Source organism: Microcaecilia unicolor, chromosome 12, assembly GCF_901765095.1.
Source record: "Microcaecilia unicolor chromosome 12, aMicUni1.1, whole genome shotgun sequence".
Classification (NCBI taxonomy): domain Eukaryota; kingdom Metazoa; phylum Chordata; class Amphibia; order Gymnophiona; family Siphonopidae; genus Microcaecilia; species Microcaecilia unicolor.
The window spans coordinates 34,217,464-34,239,052 of NC_044042.1; the positions used below are offsets into that span (position 1 = coordinate 34,217,464).

The window sequence follows — 21,589 nt, forward strand, 5'->3', positions numbered from 1 at the left end:
AGGCACAAACATCAGATGTCACTTGACCTACTGGTTTGTGCATGTGGTGATCTCTTAGCACACTGTGCCAGTGAATCAGGGAAGTCTTACATGTGCGCACCAGAGTGTTCCAACTTCTGTTCCTTCCATGTCTGCAGTACTGTGGCTCGAACCCTGAGAGAGCCGACAGGAATTTTTTTTTAATGTACCATTAAATTCTTGCTGGGACTGGGTAGGGACAGGTTAAATTCTTGTGAGGATGGGCGGGAATGGGTTAGATTCCCTGCAGGGACAGGCGGGGACGGGTTAGATTCTCTACGGGGATGGGTGGGGACGGGTTAGATTCCAGCGGGGACGGGTTGGATTTCACTCGCTTCTTAATCTTTATGTTTAGAAGATGCAGACTATAAAGGTCTTTTTAAAGACCCATCTTTTGTGTCACAAGATTGAAAAGATACGACATTGAAGATTTTGTTATCTATTCATTAACAAAAACTCCTGAAGCAGTTCATAGGCAGAAACACAGTTCTGTGTTATGGTTAATAAATCTTCTTGAAGCATTAAGAAAAATTACAAACAGCTCAGAACACTGCTGCCCAACTTGTTTGTAGGGTTTAATTCTTTGAGAAAGTTTCCTCTTTGCTGCAAAAATTGCATTGGTTCCCAATAAAAGCTAGAATCACTTTTAGCTTATATGTATATGTTTTTCAAATATATGGCATGGCTCCAGATTACATGTTACATTTAAACTTCCCTCACAAACTGCAGCTGTGGGGCTTGAGACTACTTAAACTTTACACTTCCCTAGCTATAAAAACAATCTACAAATCAGTTCTTATGGCTGGGTTTTTACCCTACCACAGCACTAAATGGTGGAATTATCTCCTGAAACAAATCAGACGTGTGAACGATTATATGAGTTTTCACAAAGTACTAAAAACCTTCCTTATCAGGAAGTTGCTTTCAATGGAAAGCGATAATAAATCAGAATGAATAAACAGCATGAATATCATTGAGCTCCTTGTACTTGGTCTGCAGTTCGATTAAATTTTTTAATAACGATTAAAGTTGGGCCATGGCCAACTGTTCATGGGTGGGGAAGCATTTCCTCTTCTTCTCCCTCCCCCTCACATTAGATGTATGATATCTAATGTGGGGATACCAAAGCCAGTTGAAATCCAGTACTAAAGTGCCCCCTTCCTCTTTATACTGCGACAGCAGTGAGGAAGTCAGCAGAGTGCCTCCAGCTGCCAATGCTGGCACTCCCTGAGCACGCTCAGTTCATGCACAAACTAAGCATGCTTGGGGAGTGCAAGCGTTGGAGGCTGGAGGCACCCCGCTGACTTCCTCGTTCCAAAGGCAGTACGAGGAGGAGTGGGATGACTAAGGAATTGGATTTTGTCAGCTGGCGGAGGCTTCAACTACCCCACCAGCCATAGAACAGGTACTGTAGCTTTGGGGGGGCCTTCACCCATTCTCTCATATGCCCCCCCCCCCGTGCTTTCCCCCATTCTCTTTTTCTCCCTGAAGTCTCCATACTGAGCCTACAATACCATAATGTGTTAGCAAATTCAGTGAGATTTCATAATCGACGAGATCAAAAGCAGCAGGACATGTCAAACTGCATTATAAGCACCCTGTGTCCCATACTAATATCTCTTCTAGCTTCTGACTGTAGAGGTTAATAGGGTCTCAGTGCTAAAAGGTTTTCTAAACCCTGCTAGTGATGAAGGGAGAATGTTATGAAAGTCTATGTAGTCCACCAACTGGCTTACCAAAATTCTCTCCATAAACTTAGGGCACTGCCTACTAAGCAGTGTTATAGGCACATTAACATTCTTAACGTGCGTTAACCATGTACATGCCTACAATATCCCTATAGTCACCTACATGGTTAGCGCATGTGCTAAGTGTAGGTAGGCACCCTAAAAACACTAACACACCTTAGTAAACGAGGCCCTTAGTAAGAAATGGAATGGATGCAATGGGTCTATAATTTGAGACCTCTGCAAGACTGGATTTTGTGTTCTTTGGGATCGGAGTAAGGAGAATTTTGCCTGCCGCAATAGGGAAGTGTCCTGAGTGAAACTATCTGTAATGCAAGCACATATGTAATTTTTAAATTGAATAGAATTATGATTCAATAAAAAATTGGGACAGTGGTCCCAAGCACAATAGCAGGAGGAGTGAATTTTCATAAATGATTCACAAGTACACAATTTGAGGGTATTAAAAGAACTACTTCTCTAATTCCTCATATATCTTCTGCTTATACTACTTGTATACAAGATCCTGTCATGACTATGTCATAACTACACTCTGTAAGCCACATTGAGCCTGCAGATAGGTGGGATAATGTGGGGTACAAAAGTAATAAATAATAATAATAACTCCAGAATGGACAGAGCACAATGCATGAGGAATCCCATACTGTAACCCTTGAATAACCACCATTTACAAATCTTCGTACTTGGTAATTTCTGACTCCATCCCAGCAGGCTGTCTGGTTTGGTTGTGCCTTTAAATCTATACTAAACTATTAAAACCCAGAGAAAGTGTTCAGTCAACAAACTGCATAGCTTCTGAGTTTAGTCACTGTGTGCAATACAAGCAACAAAACTTCTATAGAAGTGACAATTTTTCTATTTCACCATGTTCTATTCTGTCCAAATGACAAACCATTAGACCAACAGTTCTCAACTAAGGTGTCAAGATACACACAGACAGTAAACCTTCACTCTTTACTACAGCCACATGTGCCTGCTGGCTGAGGACAGCAAAGAGCCAGGTACTTTAAATCCCTGTCATCTGTTCCTGTCATCATTCTCTCCCAGCCCTGGCTGGAAACATGAGGTTGTGTTCACTCGCCTCTACATCCTGCTAGGCTTACATGCTTGTACACTCACAAACTGACTCAAAAGGGCAGCTTGGAGCCTAGGATGGTCAAAGGGCTTGCCCATCCCTTGAGATCTTCTGCAAAGACCATATGGGAGATCGTGGATTGTACAGTTAAAGCCATTATCCCAGTAACTATTAGTAGAGGTTGTGAATGGAGTGTTAAGGCAGAGGTTTAAAAGTCTAATTTGTCCTGGGGCAAAAACTGAGTAGAGAGAGTGAGTTTTAAGAGAGGTACTAGCACAGGATGGGGAGATTTGAGAAGGGAAAGAGAATGAGTCTGAGTTTTAAGAATTGAGAGTGTATGAAAAGATTGGCCAGCTCCCTCATCAGTGGGGCATCTCCTTCCTGCCCCATGATGGTCCCCTGTGCTGTTTGAAGCTGATGCCTCGCCATATCGTTGAATGTAGGAAAGGGAAGGAGAAAAGCTGGGTACCTAGGGGGAGAGGTTGGACAATTGGGGGGGGGGGGTAGGGAAGGGGAGATGATGGAACAATAACAAATTGATATGTACATCAATCTATAAATATAAAATAATGCATAAACAACTGCAAAATTAGGGGAAAAAATCAAGACAAACTTTTTGAACACAATGTTTTAGGTTTCCTTTGAAAAGCTTAGTAAAGAGCATTCTCCGAGGACAAGCAGGCTGCTTGTTCTCACTGATGGGGGTGACGTCCACGGCAGCCCCCTCCAATCGGAAACTTCACTAGCAAAGGCCTTTGCTAGCCCTTGCGCGCCGATGCGCACCGCGAATGTGCGGCCGTCTTTCCGCACGAACCGGCTCGTGTTCGTCAGTCTTCTTTTGTCCGCGCTTGGGACGGTCGTGGTTTGCCGCCGTTTCGTGCCCCTCAAGTTGACCTCGCGCGTCTTCGCGATTTTCGCTAAAAAAAAAAAGAAGAGACCGATCTGGTCTTTACCCCTTTCCCGTGTTTCCAGCTTTTTCCCCGCGTAAGTTTCCTTTCGCTTTTGGGACCGGCCTATTTGGCCTCGGTACAGGTTTTTTCTCCCTTCTTTTTGGTGCCTTTCATCATCATCGCGAATTTTGATTTCACCGGTGTGATTTTTCCGCCCATGTCATCAAAGTCTTCCAGCGGCTTCAAGAAGTGCACCCAGTGCGCCCGGGTAATCTCGCTCACTGATAGGCACGCTTCGTGTCTTCAGTGTCTGGGGGCTGGGCAATGCCCGCAGGCCTGCAGTCTTTGTGCTCTTTTGAAAAAGAGGACTCAGGTAGCGAGATTGGCCCAGTGGAATGCGTTGTTCTCGGGCTCTTCGAGGACAACAGCACGGGACGCATCGAGTACATTGACATCGACAGCATCGAAGTCTTCGGCATCGGCATCGACTGCATCGAGGCTTCTACCTACTACATCGTCGGTACCGAGACATCGAAAGGCTGCGTCGACATCGGTGGTACCGGGACCTCCGCTATTGCTGATGTCGTCGGATGGTGGTGCTTCGTCTAGAGTGCAGGTGAGGGCTGTCCATTCCCCTGCTGGTGGCGGTGAGCCTTCGAGTGGGTCTCCCCCTGTCCTGAGGACTCCTGCGGTACAGCCCCCCCCCTGAGATCGGCCTCGGCCCCGAGGAAGCGACGGTTGGATTCTACGTCCTCCTCAGTACCGGGAAGCTCCGGTGACATGCTTCGCTTGAAGAAGTCAAAGAAGCATCGTCACCGGTCTCCTTCCCGTCTCGGTACCGAGAGCTCTGGGTCGCCGAGGCAGTCGGCACCCAGTAGGCATCGGCACCGGGAGGACCGCTCACCCTCTGTTCAGGAGGTGTCGATGCGCTCCCCCTTGGACAGCCCGGAACCGCCTCCACGCCCAGAACAGACTCTGATCTCGACACCTGCATCGGCTTCTCAGTCTTTCTCCACAGCCGCTCTGCACGAGAGTCTCCGGGCCGTTCTTCCAGAGATTCTGGGAGAGCTGTTGCACCCTTCTCCTCCGGTACCGGGGGTGCTTGCGCCACCGGTACCGTCGAGTGAGGTGATGGCTGGCCCCTTGCCCGAGGTGAGGTCTCCAATATCGGTACCGGCTACGGCCGCCTCCCAGGCAGACTCCCCGACGACGTCGGCGGAGGGAGCTTTGCCGGTGCTGGTGAGGGAGTCCACCTCGACGCTCCTACCGTGGCCGTGTTTCCACGAAGTCGAGTCAGGCACGGCTTCAGACGCAGGTTCGTGAACTTGTGTCTGATACCGATGGTGAGGTCTCGTGGGAGGAGGAGGAGGACATCAGATATTTCTCTGACGAGGAGTCTGATGGCCTTCCTTCTGATCCCACTTCCTCCCCTGAAAGGCAGCTTTCTCCTCCCAAGAGTCTGTCTTTCGCGGCCTTTGTCTGGGAGATGTCTACGGCCATCCCCTTCCCGGTGGTTGTGGAGGATGAGCCCAGGGCTGAAATGTTTGAGCTCTTGGACTATCCTTCTCCACCTAAGGAAGCGTCCACAGTACCTATGCATCATGTCCTAAAAAAGACATTGCTGGCGAACTAGACCAAGCCACTAACTAATCCCCACATTCCCAAGAAGATCGAATCCCAATATCGGATCCATGGGTACCCAGAGCTGATGCGCACTCAGTTGCCTCATGACTCTGGTGTGGTGGATCTGTCCCTAAAGAAGGCTAAGAGTTCTAGAGAGCATGCTTCAGCGCCCCCGGGCAAAGACTCCAGAACCTTAGACTCCTTTGGGAGGAAGGCGTATCATTCCTGTATGCTCGTGGCCAAGATTCAGTCCTACCAGCTCTACACGAGCATCCATATGCGGAACAATGTGCGGCAGTTGGCGGGCTTGGTGGACAAGCTCCCTCCTGAGCAAGCCAAGCCGTTTCAGGAGGTGGTCAGGCAGCTGAAGGCGTGCAGAAAATTCCTGGCCAGAGGGGTATATGATACCTTTGATGTTGCGTCCAGGGCCGCTGCTCAAGGTGTGGTGATGCGCAGACTCTCATGGCTGCATGCCTCCGACCTGGAGAATAGGATCCAGCAGCGGATTGCGGACTCCCCTTGCCGAGCGGACAACATTTTTGGAGAAAAAGTCGAACAGGTGGTAGAACAGCTCCACCAGCGGGATACCGCTTTCGACAAATTCTCCCGCCGGCAGCCTTCAGCATCTACCTCCTCAGATAGACGTTTTTATGGAGGACGGAGGGCTGTTCACTACTCTTCTGGTAAGCGTAGGTACAATCCTCCCTCTCGCCAGCCTGCGGCCCAGGCTAAGCCCCAGCGCGCTTGCTCTCGTCAGCAGCGTGCGCCTCAGCAAGGCCCTACGGCTCCCCAGCAAAAGCAGGGGACGAGCTTTTGACTGGCTCCAGCAGAGCATAGCCGACATCAACGTATCCGTGCCGGGCGATCTACCGGTCGGGGGGAGGTTGAAAGTTTTTCACCAAAGGTGGCCTCTTATAACCTCCGACCGTTGGGTTCTTCAAATAGTCCGGCAAGGATACACCCTCAATTTGGCCTTGAAGCCTCCAAATTGCCCACCGGGAGCTCAGTCCTACAGCTTCCAGCACAAGCAGGTACTTGCAGAGGAACTCTCCGCCCTTCTCAGTGCCAATGCAGTCGAGCCCGTGCCATCCGGGCAAGAAGGGCTGGGATTCTATTCCAGGTACTTCCTTGTGGAAAAGAAAACAGGGGGGATGCATCCCATCCTAGACCTAAGGGCCCTGAACAAATATCTGGTCAAGGAAAAGTTCAGGATGCTTTCCCTGGGCACCCTTCTTCCCATGATTCAGGAAAACGATTGGCTATGCTCTCTGGACTTGGACGCCTACACGCACATCCCGATATTGCCAGCTCACAGGCAGTATCTGCGATTTCAGCTGGGCACACGTCACTTCCAGTACTGTGTGCTACCCTTTGGGCTCGCCTCTGCGCCCAGGGTGTTCACGAAGTCCCTGGCTGTAGTAGCAGCAGCGCTTTGCAGGCTGGGAGTGCACGTGTTCCCTTATCTCAACGATTGGCTGGTGAAGAACATTTCTGAGGCAGGAGCTCTACAGTCCATGCAGACGACTATTCGACTCCTGGAGCTACTGGGGTTTGTGATAAATTACCCAAAGTCCCATCTTCTCCCAGTACAGAGACTTGAATTCATAGGAGCTCTGCTGGATTCTCGGATGGCTCGTGCCTATCTTCCGGAGACAAGGGCCAACAACCTGCTGTCCCTCGTCTCCCGGGTACGAGCGTCCCAGCAGATCACAGCTCGGCAGATGTTGAGATTGCTTGGCCACATGGCCTCCACAGTTCATGTGACTCCCATGGCTCGTCTTCACATGCGATCTGCTCAATGGACCCTAGCTTCCCAGTGGATGTTGAAAGCATAGACTTTGCCTCTTTGGGTCTGTTGGAGGGTGTCTCCCGTGTCTTGCTTGCTTCCAGAAAAGATTCCACTAAGAGGAGTTACTTCTTTTTATGGAGGAGGTTTGCCGTCTGGTGTGACAGCAAGGCGCTCCTGTCCTACACAGACCCTGCTTGAATACCTTCTGCACTTGTCTGAGTCTGGTCTCAAGACCAACTTGGTAAGGGTTCACCTTAGCGCAATCAGTGCATACCATTACCGTGTGGAAGGTAAGCCGATCTCAGGACAGCCTTTAGTTATTCGCTTCATGAGAGGTTTGCTTTTGTCAAAGCCCCCCGTCAAACCTCCTACAGTGTCATGGGATCTCAATGTCGTTCTCACCCAGCTGATGAAACCTCCTTTTGAGCCACTGAACTCCTGCCATCTGAAGTACTTGACCTGGAAGGTCATTTTCTTGGTGGCAGTTACTTCAGCTCGTAGAGTCGGTGAGCTTCAGGCCCTGGTAGCCCAGGCCTCTTACACCAAATTTCATCATAATAGAGTAGACCTCCGCACTCACCCTAAGTTCTTGCTGAAGGTAGTGTCGGAGTTCCATCTGAACCAGTCAATTGTCTTGCCAACATTCTTTCCCCGTCTGCATTCCTGCTCTGCTGAACGTCAGCTGCACACATTGGCCTTCTATCTGGAGCGGACACAGCCCAACAGACAGTCCGCCCAATTGTTTGTTTCTTTTGATCCCAACAGGAGGGGAGTGGCTGTGGGGAAACGCACCATTTCAAATTGGCTAGCAGATTGCATTTCCTTCACTTACGCCCAGGCTGGGCTGGCTCTTGAGGGTCATGTCACGGCTCATAGTGTTAGAGCCATGGCAGCGTCAGTGGCCCACTTGAAGTCAGCCACTATTGAAGAGATTTGCAAGGCTGCGACTTGGTCATCTGTCCACACATTCACATCTCATTACTGCCTGCAACAGGATACCCGATGCGACAGTCGGTTCGGGCAGTCAGTGCTTCAGAATCTGTTCGGGGTTTAGAATCCAACTCCACCCCCCTAGGCCCATGTTTATTCTGTTCCAGGCTACACTCTCAGTTAGTTGGATAAGTTGTTAAGTCAATCTCAGTTATGTCCTCGCCGTTGCGAGGCCCAATTGACCATGTTTGTTGTTTTGAGTGAGCCTGGGGGCTAGGGATACCCCATCAGTGAGAACAAGCAGCCTGCTTGTCCTCGGAGAAAGCGAATGCTACATACCTGTAGAAGGTATTCTCCAAAGACAGCAGGCTGATTGTTCTCACATACCCGCCCGCCTCCCCTTTGGAGTTGTGTCTTCCCTTGTCTTTGTCTTGCTACATACGGGACTGACGAACATGAGCCGGTTCGGGCGGGAAGATGGCCGCACATGCGCGGTGCGCATCAGCGCGCAAGGGCTAGCAAAGGCCTTTGCTAGTGAAGTTTCCGATTGGAGGGGGCTGCCGTGGACGTCACCCCCATCAGTGAGAACAATCAGCCTGCTGTCCTCGGAGAATACCTTCTACAGGTATGTAGCATTCGCTTTAAGGAGCCATTTTACTAAGCTACATAGGCACCTACGCCCGTCATATATGCATCAATTTTGAACTACCATCCGGCTACCGCGTGGCCTGGGCAATAATTTCATTTTTTACGCATGTCCGCTTTGCAAGCCGGAAAATTTTTTTTCCGGTGCACAGCGCTAACCAGACGGTAATTGACATTGTACACGCACTGACGATTACCACCCAGTTAATGCATGAGACCTTACTGCTAAGTGAATGGGTGGCAGTAAGGTCTCAGGGGCCCTTTTACTACGTCGCATAGGCACCTATGCACGTCCTAGGTACGTCAGTTTTGAACTACCACCCAGCTACCGCGTGGCCCAGGCAGTAATTTCATTTACACACGTCTGCCACGCATGCCGGAAAATATTTTTTATTTTCCGGTATGTGGCACTAACCAGGCAGTAGTCGGCATTGTATGTGGCTGACGATTACCACCTGGTTAATGCATGAGACCTTACTGCTAAGTCAATGGGTGGTGGTAAGGTCTCAGGCCCAAAGTGGACGCACGCCAATTTTCATTTTGCTGCACATCCATTTTTGGCCCCCCCAAAAAGAGTCTTTTTTGCAGGTGCGCTGAAAAATGGACCTGCGTACATCCAGTACACGCGTCTACACGAACACAGGCCATTTTTCAGTGCACCTTAGTAAAAGGACCCCTCTGGCCCAAAATGGATACGCGCCAATTTTCATTTTGCCACATGTCCATTTTCGGGAAAAAAAGGCCTGTTTTGCAGGTGCACTGAAAAATGGACCTGTGCGCATCCAATACACGGGTCTACACCAACGCAGGCCATTTTTCGGCACACCTTAGTAAAAGGACCCTTAAGTAAGATATCAGTGGGAAAATTATTCCATAATAAGGCAGCCTGATAAGCAGAAGTAGTATTAAATATAAATTTGAAGCACAAGTTTTGCAGAAAGGAAATGGAAAATTAAATTATTATCGACACAAAAAGATCTTCTTGGGGCAGAACCTAACAGCTGATGAATAAGATATTCTGAAGAAGCACCATCAAAATCCCTGTAAATCAAAAAACCAACTTAAAGTATATTCCAATCTTCCAGCGCAATTTAATCAGAAGTGGTGTCACCCTATCATCCTATATAATAAAACGCACCTCCAACATTCTGAAGCTTTGAAGCATTCCTGCAACATTCCGTGTCGTCAACTGACAAGATGGAGCCTTACAGAGCGCACAAATGCTTCAAGGCTTCACTTTCTCTCTCACTCTCTCACACTATCTCTCAAACATACACACTCCGAGGAAAGGGGGGCATGGAACACGCTGGAGAGGAGAGGGAGGGGGGGCCAAAAACTCGGTGGGGAGGAGAGAGAGGGAGGGGGGCCTGGAACTTGGAGGAGAGGGAGGGAGGGAAGGAAGGAAGGAGGGGGTCATGGAACTCGGAGCCCCACACACATACACTCTCTCTCACACACTCACTCTCACACACACATACACTCTATCTCTCACTCATTCTCTCACACACACACTCCATCTCTCACAAACACTTTCTCTCTCACACACACACTCTCTCTCAAATATACACACTCCGAGGAAAACCTTGCTAGCGCCCGTTTCATTTATGTCAGAAATGGGCCTGTTTTACTAGTAGTTCCATAATCCCCAGATCATTCTAGCTGCAGTATTTTGCAGCAGTTGCATCCTAGTTGTAAGTATAGCAGAAATGCCAGACTCGGGGGAGTAGCAAGCAGTCCATATTTCCTTTCTACTCTTCATACCCCCCCCCCCCCCCCCAGCTGTGTTGAAAATCACCTTTGCTGGTGGGGATGCCCAAACCCCACCAGCCAAACAGATCCACTATCCAAACTGCCCCTGTGCTCTTTCATATCTCAACAGCGAGGAAGTTGGTGAATTACTTTCCAGCCACCATTGCCAGCGCTCCCAGCACATGCTCAGTTCATGTGTGAACTGAGCATGTGCAGAGAGTACCTGTGTCTGAGTACCTGCATCAGCAGCTGGAAAGCACGCTACTGACTTCTTTGCTGATGAGAGAGCATGGGGACGGTTTGGGCAGCAGATCTTTTTAGCTGGTGGGTTTTGGGCATCCCCACCAGCCATTCAATGGGAGCTGTGGTTTTGGAGGGGGCCTGAGCCCAAAGTTGGTTATCCAAAGCTCCCCCCCCCCCCCGCCATGGCTATATCATTGGCCAGAATAAAGAGCATTACAGTAATCTTCAATGTGTCAATATAAACTCTTGAACTAATAGGTGAAACTGTGCTTCAAGAAACAAAGATCTAACTGCACAAAGTTGATGAAGTTTGAAAAATGTTTGTTCAATCACTGCATCCACCTGCACATTTAAGGACAACATAGCATTCAGGAGAGTTCCCAGTGTTCTGGCAACTTTCTCAACTGCCATTAAGGTGCTGGAACTCAAGCAAAGTCAATCTGGTACAGAATCTGTGGAATTTCTAAAACATAATTTAGTTTTCTCTCTATTCAGTTTAAAAAAAAAATGAGAAACACCAGCTTTCCACCTTTGGCAAACAATTAATTACTACATTCATGGTTTGAGTTGGATCAGTCAATACAGGAATAAGTAATAAAATGTCATCATAAAGGGAATATATTGATGCACCTAACCCCTAGCAGTTCATCCCCTTCCATGAGATTGTTCTCTCTGGACAAGACTTAAGTGTGTCTAATTTTATAAAAATGGCATAGGAGTTAATTTTTTGTGCTAAACACAACAGAAATTATCTTTCCCTGGACATAGTGAAGGAATCTGTTCAATATTGAGCATGCTCAAGCATCCATTGTACCTACAGTGCCGCACCGGTACAAAATGGACTATGGATGCTATAAAGCAAATTCGTTTTAGCAACGTGCTGGTTCTCCTTCAGTAAAAGTAACAGCAGGTAAGGATACCCTAAAGTGATGGATTTCTCTCCCATGCACTTACCGCCAAAGCTTGGTAGGTTAACAGGTTGGAAGATCACTAAGGTAGGAACTTTGATTATTAGAACTACTACTTATCATATCTAAAGCGCTACTAGACGTACGCAGCGCTGTACACTTGAACATGAAGAGTCAGTCCCTGCTCGACAGAGCTTACAATCTAATTAGGACAAACAGGACAAACAAGAGATAAGGGAATATTAAAGTGAGGATGATAAAATAAGGGTTCTGAACAAGTGAATAAGGGTTAGGAGTTAAAAGCAGCATCAAAAAGGTGGGCTTTTAGCTTAGATTTGAAGACGGCCAGAGATGTAGCTTGACGTACCAGCTCAGGAAGTCTATTCCAGGCAAATGGTGCAGCAAGATAAAAGGAACGGAGTCTGGAGTTAGCAGTGGAGGAGAAGGGTGCAGATAAGAGAGATTTACCCAGTGAACGGAGTTCCTGGGGAGGAATGTAGGGAAAGATGAGCGTGGAGAGGTACTGAGGAGCTGCAGAGTGAAGCCAGTGAAGTGACTTGAGGAGAGGGCTAATAACTGGCGGCATATTAGTCGTGCAGCAGAATTTTGAACAGATTGAAGAGGAGAGAGATGGCTAAGTGGGAGACCTGTGAGAAGCAAGTTGCAATAGTCTAAGCAAGAGATGATAAGAGTGTGGATGAGGGTTCTGGTAGTGTGTTCAGAAAGGAAAGGGTGAATTTTGGTGATATTATAGAGAAAGAAACAACAGGTTTTAGCAGTCTGCTGAATATGTGCAGATAAGGAGAGGGAGGAGTCGAAGATGACCCCAAGGTTATGGGCTGATGAGACAGGAAGGATGAGAGTGTTATCCACAGAAACAGAATGGGGGAGGAGGAGCGGTTGGTTAGGGGGAAAGATGAGAAGCTCAGTCTTGGTCATGTTTAGTTTCAGATGGCGCTGAGACATCCAGGCAGCAATGTCAGACAGGCAGGCTGATATTGGCCTGGATTTTGGCTGAGATTTCTGGTGTGGAGAGGTAGATCTGGGAGTCATCAGCGTAAAGATGATACTGAAAACCATGGGATGAGATCAGAGTACCAAGGGAAGAAGTATAGATGGAGAAAAGAAGAGGTCCCAGGACAGATCCCTGGGGTACACCAACTGACAGTGGGATAGGAGTAGAGGAGGATCCGCTAGAGTATACACTAAAGGTACGCTGGGAGAGATAAGAAGAAAACCAGGAAAGAACAGAGCCTTGAAATCCAAGTGAGGACAGCGTATCAAGGAGTAGGCTGTGATCAACAGTGTCAAAAGCAGCAGATAGATCGAGAAGGATGAGGATAGAATAGAGACCTTTGGATCTGGCCAGGAACAGATCATTGGAGACTTTAGCAAGCGCTGTTTCAGTTGAATGAAGGGGGTGAAAGCCAGATTGAAGTGGATCAAGAATAGCTTAAGATGAAAGGGGAACTGAGGAACTGAGTTTGATTCCCACTTCAGGTACAGGCAGCTCCTTGTGACTCTGGGCAAGTCACTTAACCCTCCATTGCCCCATGTAAGCCACATTGAGCCTGCCATGAGTGGGAAAGCGCGGGGTACAAATGTAACAAAAAAAAAGTATCTTGGATAGGAAAGGGAGGAGGGAGATGGGGCGATAGTTGGAAGGACGGGTAGGGTCCAATGAAGGTTTTTTAAGGAGTGGTGTAACTATAGGTTTTTGTCCTTTACAAGCATGGTAATCGATAACTGAAGTTGTGGCGGGCTACACTGAGCTAGCAAGAAGTTCGATCACATTGAAAATAATGTCAGATGTGATTCATAAATGAGAGTATTGACAATACCAGTGGCATAGCCATAGGGAGGCCTTGGGGGCTTGCTCCCCCCCCCCCCCACTCCAATTTGGGATCAGGCTCACTCCAAACCTGTTAAATGGCTGTCAGGGATGCTGAAGTCCTGCTAGCCAAAGAAATTCAGGGTCTGAGATGTTCACCTCCTTCTTGTGCCACTGCTGTAAGTGAAAGCAGTATGTTTCCAGTCACTGACGCTAGGTCTTCTCCTTGCACATGCTCAGTTCACACAAGAGCTAAGCATGCATGGGGTGTCCTGGAGTCGGCAGCTGGAGGCAAGCCACCGGCTACCGTTTACAGCTGCTGCAGCACAAAAAGAAGGTGAGCGCCCTGGAACTCGAATTTCTTTGGCTGGCAGGACTTCAGCATCCACACCAGCAAAGGTATTTTTAATGCGGTAGGAGGGAGGAGGGGATGTTACCTCCCCAGTCCACCCCTGGGGGTCCCACCCGAATTGGAGGGCTGGCTATGCCCCGCCCTTGCTCAATACAGGTCCTGATGAAGCTGGAGGGTGAAACCATGGCCACCATTGAGTTTAAACTAAGTATTATTACAAGTTGTCCTTAACAATTTTACAATACATGAGAAAAAAGAAGAAATGTATTTTAGCACTAGAATTATAAAAATAAGACATTAAATACGTTTGGGTTTTTAAAAAGAGGTTTTTAACCTATGAAAGATACTTCAGCCAGGTGGGCATTTATTTTGCCAACTTCAGACATCTGATGTCTTTTCCTCCTTTTATGTGATATTATAATATTGGATCCGATGTAAGCACTTTGCATATTTTGTTATTGTTTTGGACACAGTTATTTTCTGCAAAGGATTCTGTCTTTCATTGATGAGGGACACATGGAGCTGACACTGCGGAACAACCAGGCTGCGAGTGTGTACTCATTTCCTGTGACCACTACTGTTTTCTTGCAGGTGGGGTGGAATAAAAACTTACAATTGTGTTAACAATAGTAAAATGACCAAATATAAACATGAAAACAATCAATGAGGTAAACTTGGAAATGGGGAAATTGAATCCTAGTACAATACAAGCAATACCATTAGAGACAACATGGAAGACATTCAAATAACATAGATATGATACCATGTTAGCATAATACCAGTGATACACCTAACAGGCACACATTAGACATTCAAATAACTTAGATATGATGCTGTTCCTATAATACAAATAAACATCTATGTAACCAAGGGGAACAAGTGTAGTTTATTATATACAGGACAGGCTAGAGGAAGACCAACTGCCAGAACATGATGTGGGTTTTTGTTTTTTTACTGCTAACGGAGCCTAGTATATTTACCGGGATAATTCCCCTGCAGTCACCTGGCTAATATTTCGATAACTATTGTAATATGGTGCAAATTTTTAAATGTATGCAGAGCCTGCAAATGAATTTTCAAAGGGGAAACTCCCTGCAAAATTTCCTTTTGAAAATTCATGTTCAGCCAGCACCTTGAAGACCAATGGACTTTGTACCTACTTTCTGGCATATGTAGTCTGCAATATGAAAGTTTCAAAACAGGAACCTAGGACATTGGATGATCAGTTAGCAGCCACACTGGTGTTGCTAGCTATTAGAATGTTGTAGAGTTTTGGGCGTGGGCAAGGTGGGTGCTGGAGGGAACTTCTCCTAAGAAAGGAATTCAAAGATGGGAGGCGAAATAGACTGCTCTAGATCGGGTGAAATATTGCAACTGGGTTACACTCTGCCAGCTGTGAAAGTCAGGATTAATCAGACTCATTTTTCTCCTTGTATAAAAGTGTTAGGTATTTTATTAGTCTCTAAGCTATCCTTTCAGTCTCATGTAGACACACTCAAAGAGCCTTCTTTCTTATGCATCATCTTTGGGGGGGGGGGGGGGGGGGGTGCACAAATAATTTGCCCAAGATCACTTCTGTTTGATAGTACAACCATTGATCCTGAGCATGTTAGGCTATTTTATTATTATCTACTTGGGATCCCCTAAACAATTACTAAAGTGGTTACAGTCAATTAAGAATATGGTATTCCTCCTGATACACTATATTACTTTTTCAAAGAGTATATCTCAGTATTTCATAAAGAATCACTGGCTTCCAGTCTATGCTAGAGGTTTGTTTACATTTTACTGCCTTATTTATAGTTCAAACTGTTTTTATTGAACAAATTGATAAAATACAGAAGCAATTTATGGGTTAGCCCCACTGTATTGGTTAACTCATTTCATTTTCTTCCATAAATCTAGGGCTACTCGATCAACCACCCCATTTACTTTTCCTTCTTTAAAAATCATGAAAAGAACTGGGTTATTAGATAACCTTCTTTCATTCCAAGCAACTCACCTTCGTAAAGATGTCCAGATCCCTTTGCTTACCACCTCAAGCTACTTTCAGTTTCAAAAATATATTAAAACTTGCCTATTTAGAACATTTGTTTTGCAATCTAATAACTAGTTTAGATTTGTTTTTTTTTTCTCAGATTAAAATGTGTATGTAAATTTGCTATTCATAGTCTGTAATTCCTGGAAATGTCCAGCTTCTTTTACATTGAGATCTGTTTTGAACGGAGAGGTATTAGCGGAATACAAGCCATATTAGAAACATAGAAACATGACGGCAGATAAAGGCCAAAAGACCCATTCATTCTGCCCATCCTCTGTAACCCCCAATTCTACCTGTTCCTAAGCGATCCCACATGCTTATCCCATGCCTTTTTAAATTCTGGAACAGTCCTAGACTCCACCACCTCCACCGGGAGGCCATTCCACACCTCCACCACCCTGTCTGTGAAATAATACTTCCTTAGGTTACTCTATTCCCTCTTAAATTTGTCATATGCCCCCTCATTCCAGAGCTCGCCTTCATTTGAAAAAGGCTCTCTTCCTGTACATAAATGCCCTTGAGATATTTTTGTTTTGTTTTTTTGTTACATTTGTACCCCATGCTTTCCCATTCATGGCAGGCTCAATGCAGCTTACATGGGGCAATGGAGGGTTAAGTGACTTGCCCAGAGTCACAAGGAGCTGCCTGTGCCTGAAGGGGGAATTGAACTCAGTTCCTCAGGACCAGAGTCCACCACCCTAACCACTAGGCCACTCCTCCACTTAGTAATATGAATAAGAAGACTGAATGTGCTGGATATTCTTTCATTTTCTGTTATCTATTGTGTTATTGCTCCTTTCTGTTTTGGGTACATTTACCCAAAGAAGGGATGGATAATTTTCAGTGCCCTGCTTAATTACCCCTGGTAAAATCTTTTGAAAAATTCTCTGCCCAGGTAATCTTTTCCATACTACTATGTGTACAGCTCGGCTGGAATCTGCAGAGCGGTAACCACTTGTAAGAGCTCTTCTTACCCAGGATGGTTTGTATCATTTCCTTATTTGTATTCTACTATCTTAAATAGATGAACATATATAGGATCTCCCACTTAGCTCAAACCTAGCACTTCTCCCTGCACATCTGTCAAAGAGCTTTATGAGAATTTAAATAACTACCAGCACTGATGGACAAACTTCAGTCTCTTTGGTCCCCCGTATAGCCTGCAGCCTGACCTGGCTAAGTGAGTGCAAACATTTCCTTTATTACTGTATTTATACCTTACCAGAGAAGAGTGAAACTTGCAGCTGTGTCCATCAAAAGAGCCTAATCTAAATAGATGCCAATATAAGGACGGCTGTTGCCAAGATATTTAGAATTTTCTGTCCTCTGTGCAGAAAGTTTTACATGCATGGGATGACTGGGAAGTGAACATAAGAAATCCTACTTGCATTCCCCCTCCCCCCCCCCCCCCCCCCCCACTTTTACAAAGCCACGCAGCAATGCTGACACAGCCCATTCACTTTGAGTAGGCTGTGTCGGCATTACTGCACCGGCAGTTGCTGGTACGGCTTTGTAAAAGGAGGGGTTAGTTTGTATGGGTCGTGGATGGTGACATTCGATTATCTGTTTCAGTGTTTCCCAAGTCTGGTCCTAGGGTACCCCTTGCCAGTCAGGTTTTCATTTTTTTTTTTTTATCCCTAGCTCAAAAAAAAAAAAAACAGGGCTGGATTTCTTACACAACCAGTCTTCATTTACTACTACCTGGGGGATTTTTCCCCTATTTTAATAGACCTGCTGCCTACATAGTCTAGTCACTACAACAATGGTCCTGAGGCTAGGAGCCATGTGCTAGGACACCTTATGGAGCAGAGCATCATGGACTCAAACTTCAGCTACCAGGTGTCACCTTAGCCAAATTCAAACAAGAAATTGCATTAGGCAAAAACGTATTTCTCCTACAATTCGACATGTCTAGTGCGTTCGACATGGTAAACCACAATATACTACTAAGCATCCTCGAATACTTCGGGATTGGCGGAAGTGTACTTAGTTTGATCAAGGGTTTCCTAACTACTAGAACATATCAAGTGAAATTGAATTCGAACATATCATCACCATGGAAAGCAGACTGTGGAGTACCCCAAGGATCACCACTATCACCGCTCCTTTTCAACTTAATGATGACCCCACTAGCCAAGTCCTTATCAAATCAAGGCCTCAACCCCTTCATTTACACAGACGATGTCACAATATACATCCCTTACAAACATGATCTAGCAGAAATCACCAATGAAATCAAACTCAGCCTAAACATCATGAACTCATGGGCGAATGCATTTCAACTAAAACTTAACACAGAAAAAAACACACTGTCTCATCCTCTCATCCCAATACAACACAAACAAACCCACCAATATAATCACCCCAGAACACAACCTCCCTATCTCAGACAGCCTAAAAATTCTCGGAGTTACAATTGACCGTAATCTTACACTGGAGAGCTAAGTGAAAGCCACAACAAAGAAAATGTTCCACTCAATGTGGAAGCTCAAACGAGTAAAACCTTTTTTCCCCCGAGGGAAATATTTTGCAACTTGGTACAAACCATGGTACTAAGTCAGCTAGACTACTGCAATGGAATCTACAAGAGATGCAAAGAACAAATCCTGAAGAAACTCCAAACTGCTCAAAGCACAGCAGCCAGGCTTATATTTGGAAAAACGAGATTCGAAAGCGCCAAACCCCTACGAGAAAAACTGCACTGGCTGCCAATCAAAGAACGCATTGCATTCAAAATCTGCACCATGGTTCATAAAATCATCTATGGAGATGCCCCGGGATACATGACAGACCTCGTAGACCTACCAACCAGAAACGCATCAAGATCAACACGAACATACCTAAATCTCCACAACCCAAGCTGCAAAGGACTCAAATACAAATCAACCTATTCATCCAGCTTTTCCTATATAAGCACACAACTATGGAATGCATAACCAAGCACCGTGAAAACAACAAACAACCACCTAAAATATCAGAAATTACTAAAAACTTACCTGTTCAAAAAGGCATACCCTAACGATCCAACTTAAATGCCTTAACCCTGCAACACAATGAAACCAAAGCTCATACCGGACATAACTTAACTCTTCCCCCTTACGATTCCCTAACGTGTCTGTAACACATGAACCGTACTCTACTACAACATCACTCTGTATTTATTCATACCGATACTGGCGATCGCCTGTAAGCCACATTGAGCCTGCAAATAGGTGGGAAAATGTGGGATACAAATGTAACAAATAAAAAAAAATGCCTATGATTTTCCTGTTCTGGGAAATGTGAGCTCTGCCTCCACAACATTGCCATGCGACTGAGTATGAAGGTCTGGGAACTTTCCTGACCAGTAAGGGTTCGTTATCTTGTGTACTGAAGTGTCTGCAATTACACGGCCTGGCCAGCAGGTGACACTTCTGTTTTGGCATTGCAGTAATAAATTGAACTGTATTCCTATATCAAAAAGTACCTTACATAAAAAAGCAGTGCATTATATATTATTTTTGGGTGGTTCTGTTTCTAGACCCCTACCCAATACCATTTGCTTTTTTAAAAAAAATGTGCCCTTAAAATTTAGAGGCGTTGGTAAAGGCCGACAGCTCTCCATGGCACAAAGCCTGTGGTGCACCAACGCACCTGAGTGGACAGAATGCCATCGCTGTGGTGGCAGGAATGCTCCTGAGCATTTACCCAGCAGCTAAGAGGCAGTTGCATCATCAAGAACTATGGTGAGATGACCATGTCATTGGAGAGGTTCTCTCCTTCTCTCCCCCTCCCTTCCCTTTGTGACTGGCTCCACCACAGACTATGTGGGGCACCAGCTGACCTGGTATGAGGCCTGTTTACATTTTTTCATTGGCATATAATTATAAAATAGCACTACTAGATGCTTTGGCCAGAAGATGGCATCATGTCACCAGTCATGTATATACTGATGCTGCCAACATTTTGTATCAGAATCAGTACGAATATGAATGTTGGGAGTTACTTTCCAACATCATCTGCCTCCTCTTCCGTAAGGCTATTTTTTCCTCAAAATTTGTATTAAAAAAATAATGGCATAATGTTGTACTTTAAAACGTCAGACCAGAAAAGCAGTGAATTGAAAACACCCATTGAAGAAAGTTAAGCCCCTGGCAATGTGTGTGATCTCTCTGGCAGCATTTTGTCCTGACTACATGATGATGGATTATGCTAACAGCTCATGAGGGATATCTGTGTTCACCGAATCCTGGAAGGTATACCCATGTTCCTTGGGTTCGGGCTCCATAGTGGTGAAGAAAGGGTTGGAGGACCAGATGAGTGGGCAAGGAACTACTATTGGTTTCTGCATGGAAAGTGGAACTATCACAAGGGCTTACAATCTGATTGTACCCGAGGCAATAAAGGGGTAATATTACTGTTCAGTTACTGCTGATTAAATTGAGGCCAAAGAGAAAAGAAATGGGTCACCCAGAGTCAGGAGCAGAGCCAGCATTAGAACTAAGGCATTGGAAGAAAAGTGACTTGCTAAAGGTCTATGGCAGAATGAGATTTCAGCTTGATCATCTTGGTAGTATTCCTGGCTCATTAATCAGTGATGTGGGTATATACACACCTCCTTGGTTGCCATAGTATTGGAGTATTAATATTGATCCTCTGCATGCGGAAGATTGGACTCTGATCCTTGAAAGCTCATGCCTCAATAAATCTCATATTCTATATGGCGCCACCAGCCTTTGTGTCATTGCTGTATTTCGGTGTGGCTGTGAGACCAGTTCCTCACAATTCTACATTTAAGTATATATTCCTGTGGGAGCACTGCCCTTCCCCCATTTGTGAGAAGTTAGGTGCCACTCTCTATAGAAAATATAGAAGTTAATATTAATGAAATTATTAAAGTGAAGCTCCATTTTTAATAAAACAGAGAAATAGGAATTGAGATGTCCAGGTCAGGACGTATCCATTTCTGATAGTATTTTAGAATAGGATCTGCTGACTTGGAGCCTTTTCAAACATATATGCAGGAATGGATGCACATGTGCTGGCTATGTGCAATGGGACGATCCATTTTACAAGTATTAAGGTCTAAAATTTCGAAGGGGTCAACATATATGTCTCAGATCTTATATGTGTGTCACATTGAGCCTGCAAATAGGTGAGAAAATGTGGGACACAAATGTAACAAATAATAATAATATAGACATATATATGCGCCATTTTAGAAATATACATGTCTATATGTATTCGATTAACACCAGAGCCTGCAGTCAATTGGTAGATTTGATTTGGCAGAGATAGGGAAACAGAGGGATTAAGGCTGTTGCAGGAAGCCTTGGCAGCCATTTTGGTTGCAGAATCAGCAGGGGAAGAGTGACTGGGGATTGCTCTTGTCCTGAAGAGCCACTAGACCAACAGGAGATTTAAAGGTAGGCCTGGGGAGGGCCTTTGGGTGAAGGATGGAGGTGGTGGGTGGGCATGGAGAGTGAACGTGAGGAGGGTGAGTGAAGGGCGCCAAGAGTGATCATGGAGGGGGAGGGGGGTTCAGCTTCTGCCAAAAATGCACTGGCATTTTTGGCCAAAACCCAAACCTGGATATCAGGTTGGTTTTGGTGCTGAACCCAGAACCAAAATTCTGTCAGTCCCTAGCTTCACAGCACCTTTCTCTGTCCTATCCTCATACACAATTATTCTGATTATCCTTTCTGGGACCAATATTGTTGAATTATATACAGATCTTTCATTGCCACCAAACCTGCCAAAATGTGTGG

General features: G+C 45.7%; 1 long non-coding RNA gene across 1 annotated transcript; it reads left to right on the forward strand.

The window, feature by feature from the left end:
- The first annotated feature begins 199 nt into the window (after nt 1–199).
- Nucleotides 200–21,239, forward strand: LOC115482015. Its single transcript, XR_003944023.1, has 3 exons — nt 200–211; nt 6,383–6,385; nt 21,152–21,239. It is a non-coding gene; the product is annotated as an uncharacterized LOC115482015 (long non-coding RNA).
- The last annotated feature ends 350 nt before the right edge of the window (nt 21,240–21,589 follow it).